This window comes from Varroa jacobsoni, unplaced genomic scaffold (genome assembly GCF_002532875.2).
Source record: "Varroa jacobsoni isolate VJ856 unplaced genomic scaffold, vjacob_1.0 scaffold_1376, whole genome shotgun sequence".
Classification (NCBI taxonomy): domain Eukaryota; kingdom Metazoa; phylum Arthropoda; class Arachnida; order Mesostigmata; family Varroidae; genus Varroa; species Varroa jacobsoni.
The window spans coordinates 135,291-148,578 of record NW_019214278.1 but is presented as its reverse complement, the minus strand read 5'-3'; the positions used below and the strand labels follow the sequence as shown (position 1 = coordinate 148,578).

Below are 13,288 nucleotides of genomic sequence, written 5' to 3'. Positions count from 1 at the left end.
GATAAACGCCGTGACTGGTCTGTAGAAGTCCTCCTTTTACACAAGGACATGTTACCGGCACTGTTGTCGCTCCGCTGGCGACGGCTGTTGCTGCCGAATCGACTTCTGCAACCGCATGTTTTTGTATCTGCTAATAGTACAATTGCTGTTGGCAAGTCTACTAATTCCGATGGTGCATATAGAGATGTCTAGTATTATAGAACGAATAGACAATCGCATTAACGACAGTGGAAGCGACGATCGGTGCGATAACCGAGCGTCGACCACTGCGCAGCCCGACCAAAGCAACGAACATAGGAGCGACAACCATACTTGGAGTGACCGCAATGGCAACGTCAGTGAGGGATGGAAGTTACCACCAACACCCTCGCAAAAACAACAATTCCTACCCCCCCCCCGCCGACGAAACTTGGGGGTGAAGGAGCACATCAATAATAATAGCAGTACATTGACACTCAACCAACGAGTCAGTCCGCTTTGCGTCGAGGCGACCTGACCCGATGTTCGGTAGGCCATCGTCCGAAGGCTTCGTCGGTCGTTCGATGAATGATGAAAAAAGGTAAAATCCTTTGTTTGATGCAAAATGAGCTATGAGGTGGTACGCTAGATGACGCGTGTGTGAATTAGCGTGCATGCGTATACGTGCAATGACGTAACCTGAACGGAAGGGAGACGGTAAATGAATATCAAAGGCAGGGTGGAACAGGAACGTGTTGTTATTCTATACATTGGTGCTGCACTGTGACGTTTCAGGAACAACGAGGTTAATGCGGAACGGTTGGGAGAGATCGTCAGGCGTTTTAATTTATCTCTCCTGCATTTAGTTGATGTTATTACCTTGTGCTGCGGTCGCTCTTCATTCAGCAGTAAACCGTGACTACTAAGACAGCGGCGGCAGGCCGCGGACTTTATGAATGTTAAGTTTCTACTGGAATGCGATGCCGGTCGAAAAAAGAACCGGCAGCGTTGTCGTGATAACAGCCCTTCACAATCTATTCGAAATAGAGAGATTACAACAGTGAGAAAGCAGGCGAGACGAGTAACAGCGGCGGTAATATGCCCAGTAATGTCTGACCGCCGCGTACATCATTACGTTTTCCAGTTGATCTATGTATTCTATGTACAATTAGTCCTTCTTTAGCTGATTGTCAAGATAGCGGCGGTGGTAGAATTAGATGGCAACCAAACAATATTTGGAAATAAAAACAAATACAGGCCAATGATACCACGGCTCTTCCACAGGCCCTATGATCTTTTTTAAAGGATGACTGCACTATAGTCAAAAAAGTCAAGGACAGTAAGGTCAATTTCTCTTAGGATTTATTTATTTATATAGTAGATATCTGCATTTATTGTTGAATTACTTCGTTGAACCATTATTCTTGTTTAAAAAACGTACTTTTCAGATAAAAATACGCTTTTAATTCAATACCGCCAGCTCCATTGCAACGAGCGATCCCGATTACTTTATGCATACGACCGTCCATATCTCAATAGCTTCTATAGATACGAGTACTATAGCCCTGTTATTCATTCCTGAATTTCTGCATGCCGTCAATATTTAAAAATAGAAAACCGGGAAGAATCTGTGGGGCCCAGTTTCGTGTCAAATTCTGTCTGGGTGCTTATGTCTCTAAGCGCTCACCCTTAACGTTCTTTACACATTTATAGAACAACCCGTAGTTTATAAATAGCACACGTATATTAAACTCTTTTCATCCTTGACCTGTCCTAAGTTTTTGCTAAACTCCTTTTCACATTTACGCTCCCACGTGGAGCACTCTTCATAAGTCAGTGACTGTTTATGAAATTTCGAATTTTTTCGTTAAATTTTGCAGGTAACCGATAAACCACGAGACGATAAACTCAAAAACGTAAGCGCTAGCACCATCTGTGCAGGTTGGCTTATTTGTTAGAATAAGTTCTTCAGTTGTAGCCGATATTATCCAGAGTAACGATCTCATCGTCGGATCAGCAATGATTTAATATGTTTAAACCGGATTCATTTTAAAGGTATCTTAGATACCGTCAAGGCCATAAGCAGGCATTAAAAAAAGTTTGAATCTAATCGCTACTGTTTTGCTTTTTACTGTTTTGTGTGGGCCTAATGCCCGTGCTAAATAACAGTAAAAAAAATATTACTACATGTGACGCTTAAAAAATTAACCACTGCTTGAAAATTGATCAGCGTATTTAGGAGTTTTGCATTCTTTTTGTACTAATCGAGTGTCTATTACCCAATTTTTGACCACTGCAAGCAAACAGCAAATCCTAGGTGTTGAAGCAAAAAAAAAAAAAAGCTTCTAAAATGGTGTTCAAATATTGAAGAAACACTGTAGATTCATTCCTTGAAAAAGCCGACAAAGCCAATCTCCATGGAACCCCCTACATAATACAATGCCATAACAACTCATCAGCAATAAAGGCGAAGAAAAACTATCCTGCAGCTGTCAATTGTCTCGTCTATTAGCGGCGAACGGGTGGAACATGGAAAGTCCTTACCTACATCACACTATAAAAGCGATGAGTTCTAAAACAAGCGAATTGAGTAGGTTTAATCAGAAAACGGAAAGGCAATTTTACATAAGGTAAAATGATGAATAACTTTGGTGAACACCCAGATACCTCCACCCCCAGATTGCAAGTCAGCTGACCTTGTTAACAGTTTGATAACAGCAAGCGGCAGCTAAAACTTAGTCATAATAAAAGTTGACAAAAGGATCATCCTTACAACTAACTAGTACGGTATCGTTATTAAAGCGCTATTTTTTTTTTTTTTCATCATAGACATAGTTAGCAGAACTATGATTTTATTCAATGTGTCAATACTAGCCAAGCTTCCAACATGATTGCCTAAGGAAATTTTTTTGACGTCTCAGTTCGACGCTTACGATGATCGTTTCCACCTGCTCCGGCTACTGCTGTTGTTACCAATTGACAGAAAAGAAACGTCTGTATCAAGGGGATTGGCAGATGTGAAGCTGAAGGATGGGGTAGTTAAAACGGATGGAATTGTAAGTCTACTTCGCGTGCAGTGGGCACGTAATTTGTCTTGAAGTATTTCTTTTTCGGAAGTAACTTGCTTAAATGCTATTAATCTTCTTCAGCTTTTTCCGATTACGGTTATTTGTATTGTCTCTTGCCGTTATCGCTTGACAACAAAATGCATTACTGGAAAAGCTGATTCCCCGTGAACGGATCTTCGTTGTACTGTCGATCAGTGCACACTGAATACACAAGCAAAGAAACGGAAAACATCAAATAGGATTGAAGTCCATACGATACAATCCAGCTAAATTTTCAGACCTCAATATCCTAAAATGAGCTAACGTGCATTTTTCGTTGGCTGTGTTTTATGCAGCAAATGTAGATAACTGTATTCAATAGTCTTCCATTTATTCTTCGAACGGGATAGACTACAATCCATCTATCCAGGACTCATGAAACTTGCAAGAAGATCTGCTTTAGGAAAAAATGACATATATAATATATGTATGTGTATATATATATAATACTGACGACACCATGTGTGACTGTAAATACCTTGTATGCGTCCAAGTGATTCACACAAAGCCATACGGTGCCAATCATATTTTGTGGGTTCCTTTGATTTTACACTGTACAAGGTACTACGAGCGTGCAAAAGCAAGAGATGTTTAGCCGGAAATACACTTACCGTGCGCTAATCAAGCTCGACAATAAAGAAGCAGTACTTTCCATTCTGGTAGGGGCCCATAGACTGCTGGCCCCTAACAGTCGCTTCCCTTCAATGCGCAACTTCAAAAAAGTCCATAGGAAATCCGTCGTGACAAATCACTCAAGGTCATCTACAACGTAAGTTAGCATTTTTCTTCGTATTAAACCTCAACGGTATACTGATTTTAATATTATAAAAAGTATTTATTATCGTATTGACGTTCGCAGAGCTTCGATAGCACAGAACACAAATCTGCTTGGATGCATACAAAGTATTTACAGTCATACATGGTGTCATCAGCATATATATATATATAAATTTACATTTCGGTAAAACCAATTATAAGTAGTTAACGTTACTTCTAACGCACAAAGCATGCTAAAGTTGTATACTATCCAGCGCCAAAAAAGGCTAACAGATATTTAATCGAGATGGTTTCGTTATACCTAGTGTTTCAGAGGTCAGTCTTGTACGAATCAGCTGGATGTAATTGGGAAAACTAGGCAATGAAATAAAACGTGCACAATCCAGACACGTCCTAGACGATCGTTTGGATTCTATGCATTATTATTCTTCTTCCTTTTTTTTTTTACTCTATGAGAGTTCTACGCAGGTAATATTCAGTAGTTTATTGTTTTCAATATCTATAGCATAGGTACATATGAAGTGGTCTATATAATTTCAAAGTCTCCCGAGCACACTCTGTCGCTAGCAGATGGTTGTCGTATCCTCCTGACACAATGACCTCTCGAGAGCGTAGACGATATTCGATATATAGCCCGATTTATTCAGTATAAATTACTGCGAATAACAAGACTATTCGTATAAGCCTGTAAGGAGGGCCTTTGAGCGTTACGAGGACAGCTTTACGAGCAATAACGAACGTGGAGTTGACAAGGCGATGTAACTCTTGGCGATCCTTTCCTCAAACGAACAGGTCCATAGGCAAGGTCGCGATGGCTTAGTGAATGCTAACAAGCTGGTAAAATCAGTACGTTTCAAGGGCGCAGGTCATGGCCATAAGTGTGTCTGTGCGAAGTGAACTTGTACCGTTGCTGGCAAGTAGCAGACTAACAAAAGATGCTTCCTTTCTCATATCATTACCAGCTAGATTCTTACAAATAGATTGGCACGCAATCATGAACTGGTGCAATAAAAATGCTTCTCTAGAAACAACTACCAAGCTTAGATTTTTCTCGCTCAACTTTTATCGCTATCAGTCACTTTGCTCAAAAAAAAAAATAGCTTAGATGATCGCTCTCAAGTATTAAACTGTTTGCGTTACTAACGCCAGTGCTTTTATGATGGAACGAATAAATCAAATCGTTGCCTGAGGCATTTTTTTTCCAAAGTTTTTAAACTAGGACCCAAGTTGTGCAAACGCAATTGCCCTAACTAGGATACGGCATATTCCCGTTGGGAGCAAATGCTAATTTCATATGGCATTGTTATAACACATCCATTGATACAACAGTAAATTTTACCACCAAACAAATCGTTTAACTTCAATCGTCCAAGGGTATTTTTGGTAGGCCATTATAGATGCCTATGCAAGGCCCTAACGCAGGAGCGTGCCGTGCACTGGTGACCGCCACTACTGCCGTTTCAATCTGATGGTGTGCACATGCAGAACGTCAGATCGTCAGCCTGTCGTAAGTCCAATGCAGTTTTGCAGTAGGATCAAGAGCACGACAATACCACGCAGCCCTGCTATGAAATGTAATTATGTCGTTTATGATAACGGCGTTGGTTTTCCTGAGCGGAGCTTCGACGCTAGTTTTGCGACACATCAACGCCTGTGGCATTGGCTGTGGAACCCTCGTAGAAAGTAGAATAACGCCTTGTGGCTCCTGATCGAGTCAGGCTATCAGCTGGCTAGACAGGTGTGCCGTCATGTCGTAGCTGAGAAGGTTTGGGGCAAGAAGCGTCACAGTTTAGGTCACGCGTAAACGCCTAATGTTGCTCGAGAACTCAGCTGGCCTCTCAGCTGCGCAAAACATGATCACGCACTAAACGAAGTTACTATGTTGATTGTTGTCGACGTAATCCTGTAGGTATAGCGGCCCAATAGCTTAGCTATAGTATGGATGTGCGATGATTACTGAAGGAGCGTGGTGCGGGTGCATGGATGAGGAGGAACTTCTTTCGGCCTAATAGGTTACGACACATTGCCCCAGGCACACATCAGCATAGGCTACGAAGTTCTAACTGAATCGTTGATTATGCCTATCTAGGTAAGATGGACTGAGTGTCGATGTATGCCCGACCGATGGCTATTCATATAAGCTGCTAACATTTTCCATGCGAAATGGACATATCTTATTTAAACAGAGATGAATAATTCAGATCAGAGAACTGGACGGGCAACATTTCCATTACATAAAGAAATCAACAGGTTCCTAATCTTATTTTAGTTATACCGTATACGCTTTTTGTAGAATTGCCGAAAATATACATTTATTAATATATACTGCTCTTCTAAAATATTAAATTTTAGTTATAATGCTTCAGAAACATCACTGAAGAGCATTATATATTGTCGACTCCTCTGAATAATACAAAACTGCATCGTCAGAGTAGCAGAGAACATGATAGCATCGCGTTGACTTATTGGAAGCTTTAAATTCGTTTGTTTATACCGCACAACATAACCTTCAGAGTTATTTTAATAATTTACAAATCATGTTCCGAGACATCCACAGTTGGCACCGTACTAACCTGTTATCCAACCTATCGTGCCACAATCGTCAATAGAGTTGGACGACGAAAGTAACGACCTTTTCCGACCTTATTTCTGCTCTTTTCACCCGGCCACACGTTCTTTAGCTAAAATATTTCGGCAACAAATACAATTGCCACTATCAGTAATCACAGGCGTCTGCCACATTCTACCACTAGCCCCGTCGCGCTCCGCTTTTTTCCTAACGTATAGAGCTCTCGTTACGACGCCGTAATCGGGTTTGACAATCCAGATTATTATTTGTGTTAGGTTGCTTTTTCTTTCCAGAGCGGACGTCTCAACGACGATCGTAGTCGGTCTGAATCGGCCGAGCTGACACTTACAAGCCACATGTCGGCAAATAAAAATAAGAGACAAGTCTTGCTGTTGGGCGAGCGGACCTAATCGGCGATCATACGTAGACTAGACAGGCTATGAAAAGCTACTGGAACGCGTTATTGACATTCATCGCGGGTAGGGGCTGCAACTTTTGTTGTTGCTCCCTATAAATATAAGGTATCAACATGTACCGCACTGCACAAATGACTAGTTAACGTCTTGACTAACAACATATGTACGCCTCCTTTGATGCACTGGTCTAGCATGCATGGGGCCCCTTCTGGTCGACGCAGAACTTCGGCTGAACAGTCGCGCCGAAACAGTAACAGCTTTGGACGATCACGGCGGATCGGTCGCTTGAAAAGGAAACTCTCCTACATCAATATGGGCAAATAAATAGACAACATCTGATAGACAACGTTGCTGAAAGTATCCTTTGCTTCTAGCTAGTGCATATGCAGCTTTGTGATTATGAACCATGTATAAATAGCATCATACTACTGTTATATATGATTTTTTAATGAAATTCCAGTTGAGCGCCTTCAAACGCACGCGACACTTGGTAGTAGCAAATAGTCGTTCCATGTCTCATACACGAATATTCTGCCTTGTTGGAACGTACCGTTTGATTAACTATCTTTCATCCATTGTCGAGTAGCTATCTCAGACTGGCAGTCAACAGTTTGGGCCTTAATTTTACCTTGAATTTTACGGGCTTTTACAAGTCCGTAGTCATAACCGCTTTCCACAGACCACCTGCCATTCTAACACAAAGATATAACCATATAATTGTAGATGTTAATCGAAGCCAGCGGTACCTATCGTTCCATACAAAGTGATCTCACAGTCGTATCCTTTTGAGTTACGTTTCGTAGCTATATCTAGTTGCAAAACAAATCACTTCATTTAATGCAATATAACTTTTATTCTTGCGGCCATGTTTGTAGGGGATTAGAACACGAAAAAATGACCTCTATAAATGGAGCTTTCCCTTATACGTGCTTCTAGGTGCTTGGAACATAACGACAACAAACGCTTCGACAACAAAAATGGTGGCATTTAAGCAACTGTAGACTACCATATGTCTAAACATTCCAGTCTAGGTCCAAGTGGATCTGATATTTCGGTAATTTATCGTTATATCGTCGCTACCAGCAGTTAGGTGGAGTCAACCCATATCTGTTTATACTTGCAGTCATTACGATCGAACACGAACACACAAATTCGATAGAGCGTTTTCTCTTCTCTCAAAAGTCGATTAAAGGCAAACAATTTTCTCATCGAAATGGAACCAATAGATCACGACGGACAATGGCCTTTTCCCATATTACACACACAACGATAGTGTGTCTATGATGACTTCATTCTTTATCTTCAACTTAACACTCGTGTTACGTCAATAGCTCTGAAGCAGCGTTATTGCTAACGATTTTGTAACAACCTGTGCCTTCTTTGTTGTCGATGGCGGGTGTAGGGCCGGCGGTCGTACTACTCTCAATCGAGGATAGATTGGGTTATTGCAGGAACAATGACAGCATCAAGTTATTGAACGTTTGCTTGGCTTATGAAAAAAAAAAAAAAAAAAACTGTGGTGGTAATTCAGTAGCTATATGACGAGCGGAAGGAATCGTTCACTTCATTAACTTCAAGCCGCTGAAAAGCTCGTCGTCGATGATTTTCGCTAACACCGTACACGATAATCCATTTACTACCGCTGCAACTATGTCCAAAACAATCGACCAGTCTAATCAGATGGGTTACAACGGAAACGGGTACGACGACATTTGGCAAAGAAAGAGCACATATACACGCGCGCATGCTTGCGTAATCCGATCAATTCACACGGCCATTTTGGGGCAGTGGCGACCCACTAACGATATAGTGAGAAAAATTTTCGTTCCTGCCCTGAAATCTTAACTTCCATTCACCCGGAAGCTCCAACGCGACAATACGCTTAGGACAATACGCGTCCATAAGGCACAAAAAGCAATGAAAAATTGCAGTGTGTCTCGCATGTCTGTGGCCATCACCAAAACAAGCGAAAATGTTATGCCGATTTTATTAGGTCAATTTATTACCTACAATAGAGACAGTAACAGCACATTGATTGAACAATAGAAGAAGCAATGTATCAAAGCAAAGGACAAAATCGTATCAGAAGATTAACGGTCTAATCATTACGTTTAACTGTAATCATTTGGGAAGGCCCTTGCCATTCTTGAATCATTGGCAAATGGTAAGCTAAAAAAAAAAAGACGAAAAATAATTTGGTGTTTTCGTAATCCTGCTCCCACCCAAATGCAGGGCTACGGAAGTGTACATGGACAATTAAAAATTTTGCCAGGAAATCCACCGGGGCTAAGCTAATATATATAGTAATCTTATCTTAGATGCAATGGTAAATTAAATGTTCGTTCCTGAATCTTTGTCGATGAGATTTTTAACCGACATTGTGCAACAATGATCGAGATGTTCGATTCGATGCTGTTTTACCTGGAGAGACCTTTTGTTGCTTTTGCACCTACCTACCTACCTACCTACCTACCTACTTATCTACCTAGAGTAAAAACCAATAGGGCTTGCAATAATCTATCCTTATCAATCAACTGTGTGCCCCGTTCTACGATTGCGGTCTAAGTCTTCGATTTGATCGCCTGTAGTGTTTCTTCATGTAATAAATAATCAACACAAAAGTACGCAAAATTTCCTCGACAACAGTTGACATTACGCTATTTAAAGTGGAAAAAACAATCATCATGTAAGTGTGCAACGTTTCCGTTAAAAATAGACCAGGTGAAACACAACTGAAGTTGTACCAGATACGCCATTTTTTAAGAACTAAAACTTAATTGTTGCTTCTCTGTTATACTTATCAGCTGCTTTACGAGGCTTCCTGCCTTTATTTCCTGTTATGTGTACACTTTTTTATCCTCTAGCGATAGCACCAGATATCGTTAGGCAAACGAATGGTCGGAAGCTTCATAATACAGTGCGTCACAAAGGGCTCCCTTTTATAATCAACCATACGTCATGTTGCATTTTAAAAAGTACTTTCGTTATCGTCGTAAATTTCACATTTACTGGATATGAAAAATGTTTATTCTACGTTGGTAGATTTGTCAGTTTAAGATTTACATATAGCTTGTTTACGATTGAGAAATATTGACCAAAGTGTATGACAAAATTTAGTTTTTTACGATAGATTGCGTATAGTTGAATAATTCAATGAGTCTGGTAAGGAAAATTGCCAAAAAACTGCTTACCCTGTCCGCTAGTCAACGCCTGTATAGTCTAATTTTTGGTTCTTATAAAATAACATACAAGATGTGAATTAATTACGTAAATATCGTACTTAAATGTCCGTATTGTTACTGCTTGCAAAACACAGCTAAACTGGGTTCGTTTTGTAGATACTTTATATTTGAAATACACAAAAAATATTGAGCCAAGTAAATTCATTTTGAGAACTATGCCAGCTTTCAATAGGAAATTGAGTTTCAGCGACGCTGAACAAATAATAGACAGAGCAACATACAGATGGCGCATGACTGATGTACGGGTTTAAGCCAGACGAAGTGAATCTTCGAGTGAGATTTTAGAATATCTATCGTAGGCAGATAGACAAAGGAAAAAATCTGATCTTAGTTTGCCAGTGTCATGTCAAGGTTCGATGTTGGGTGTCACACGAACCCGTACACTTAATTAAGTGTCTGGCAACAATTTCGAAACGTATACAATGGTGGGGTAGCGAGAATGCCGCTTCATATGCTAGCGCGTATAAGGAATAGCCCGATTGTCGATGCAATATTTAAGTACTCGACAAATGTCTTCCTTCAAATTATTCCAGTATCGGCGTTGTCAGGGTCAGTTGTTGTTTATGATGGGAACTAGAATGGTACAAAAATGTCCAAGTGAAAATATATTTTCGAAAAAAAAAACGGCTAGAATCACGACCGAGTTTATGACCTTCAGTTTTAAAGAATTCCAACTCGTTTGGTCGCTGCATGCAAAGCAAAAAAGAGTAAAGATGGTTGAATTTGAGAAAAACGTGTACCATTTTCCAGTGATTTCAGGCGTCATCTTGGCATATGCTACACTAGGTATAGCGATCGAGAGCTGATGTGAGTATAAGTGTTCGACGGTTCATCTATTGTGTACCGTGCGGGTGTGGTTCGACAGAGAACTGTGATGAACGACTAATTTCTGTAAATTGATCTGGCCCATAGCCTTATCACAGGCGTGCGTATAACTTCTATGGACAACAAAAAGACTCGTCTTAGATCAACATTACGCAACCGCTAAATTACCTACGTCATCATGACAGAAATCTTGGGAACTTGTAATGAAAGGATTACCATAGATGTGTAGAAAATTGAAGTGACAAATGTCCTTTGTGTAAAGCAATCATAGTATATTTTATTCTAGGCTAATTCACATCAGCCAATCCACAATTATCGTAGAAAAATTAGGCCAATAACTCCCCTTGTCCTAATGAACGTAATTTTTAGTAAAATTATTCTTCAGACGATTGTGAATCCAGCTTGTGAAACACAGTAGCATTAACACAGCGAACATTACTATGAGTAGGCTCCTTGAATGAGCAAAAAGACTATTAAATTCCTTATAATCTATGCATTTTGGTTTACGCTACGTTTTAGATCGATACGGAAGTTAATTTCAGATGAACGAATCAGCCATCTAAGCAATCTCCGGTTTGAGCCGGCATTTATGTGTCCCATATTATAAAAGAAAGGAAAATTATTTTCATTATGACAGATCAGGGAAGCCGAGTACGTCCCATGCAAAAAGTCCTGCCTCTCCCGTGCGATATGTAGTAGGACATCGCCGATAAAGGCCATAAATGAGACACGTAGCTGATCTGTCGCTGATCGATGACTGTGATGTGTTGAATAGCCGGAATTTTTCTCGACATCTATGTACAAAACATAAATTCACAGCTCATCGATTAGCTTGCTAGTGCAATATGTTACATTGAGGTTATGTTAGGCTAATTATATTTTCATTATATAGTCTGCCTCACAGCGAGATGTGTTACACTATCTGTATATATACTATTATGACTATGTAAATTTATACAAGTCCTCAAAGGAAAGGCGTCCCAGAAACGCTTAAACTTGCGGTGGCACAAAAACAGTTCCTTCCATACACGACCATATCACAGCAGCAGCAACAGCGATAACGTGCCTTAACAGGAAGGCAGCTTTCCGTTGGCCCTCGGATCGAGTTCTTTTGAGTCTCTCTTTGGGCAGCAGGGATCACTCTGTACTAGGGTAAACACTGCTTCAGTTGCTGACACCATTATTACTATGGGACATGCGTATTGCTAACTTCACAAAGTCAATACGAGAATGTATCCTGTGGTAAACAAAATCCTTACCAAAGCATACTATGGGTTGAGTAACATCTAACGACTAAATTACCTACAAAATGGGGCCTGTAGACATCCTCTAGTTCGGTGCTAGGTACAGTGTCTGCATGCGTAGATTGTACCGTTGAAGTAATCAGGCAACATGATATCGGCCCGATGACCGTAATGTCTGAATTCAATATTTCTGGATTCACTCCTTGTCTAAGGAGGGAGTTGCTATTGCTATACCAAGAACAACATACAACAGCTGTGGCGCGTCTGCGAATACTTTTCTGGGACAATAACATAAGAGTAAGAATGTATTGACCCGTTCATGTAGCAGACAGCCAAATATCAATATACGAAATGAGAGAAACGGATAAATTTGTGCCCCGTACTCGAAAAAAATCGGAGAGACTTAGTGACCAGTACGATAAGGCTTTCTTAGAAGTTGGATAATACAGTTGTGCCAGATGTTACGGATAAAGAATGAAGAAGGTAAATATGTTGTAATATTATATTTGACTAGTAGGCAACAAGTGAACAGAGCATCGCTTCTTTGCTTTTCAGCAGAATATCAATATCTTTTTAATTCCAGTCTAATCAGACATCTCTGCTCCCAGCTACAACATCCAGGTGAAGCTATATGTTATACGTCTGTATCGACAGATAGCATATATTTGCTTATGTTTATTGTATGTAATTATGAGCTATTTGCTTTTGGACGTATTCTTTAGCTGGGGTTACCGCTATATTCAAAGCTCCGATTGCTCGTGCTCATTATATTAACTGGTAGATAACAACTATCTTTGTCAAATACGTACGTCTATAATACATTGCATGCGCGTGTCTATAAACGTGGGGTTCGTTGAAGTTTTTTGGCTGCTTCGTGCCTCAAGCTTTTAAAGCTTACCTTTTCCGTTTAGGCCCACTCAGCTATAATATTTTAGAGTCGAACAAATAACAATCAACATAGGTAACGAAAGCGTTTGCTCAGTGGCCTTGTCATCCCGTTGATTGCTTACCGGGGTGACGTGCGGTTACCGCTCCTCACTAACCTTTGCGATTCGTATTCCTACACAGTAAGATTTGTCCGTTTCATTCTCAGAAGCAGGTAGATACTCCTCTATTGCACTTAGCAAATGAAAAACAATAAAATAATCCC

General features: G+C 40.3%; 1 protein-coding gene across 2 annotated transcripts in view; it reads right to left on the bottom strand.

The window, feature by feature from the left end:
* LOC111269302 (uncharacterized) overlaps window positions 1-13,288 on the bottom strand; it is a 31,350-nt gene that overhangs the window by 16,145 nt on the left and 1,917 nt on the right. The window lies entirely within an intron of this gene.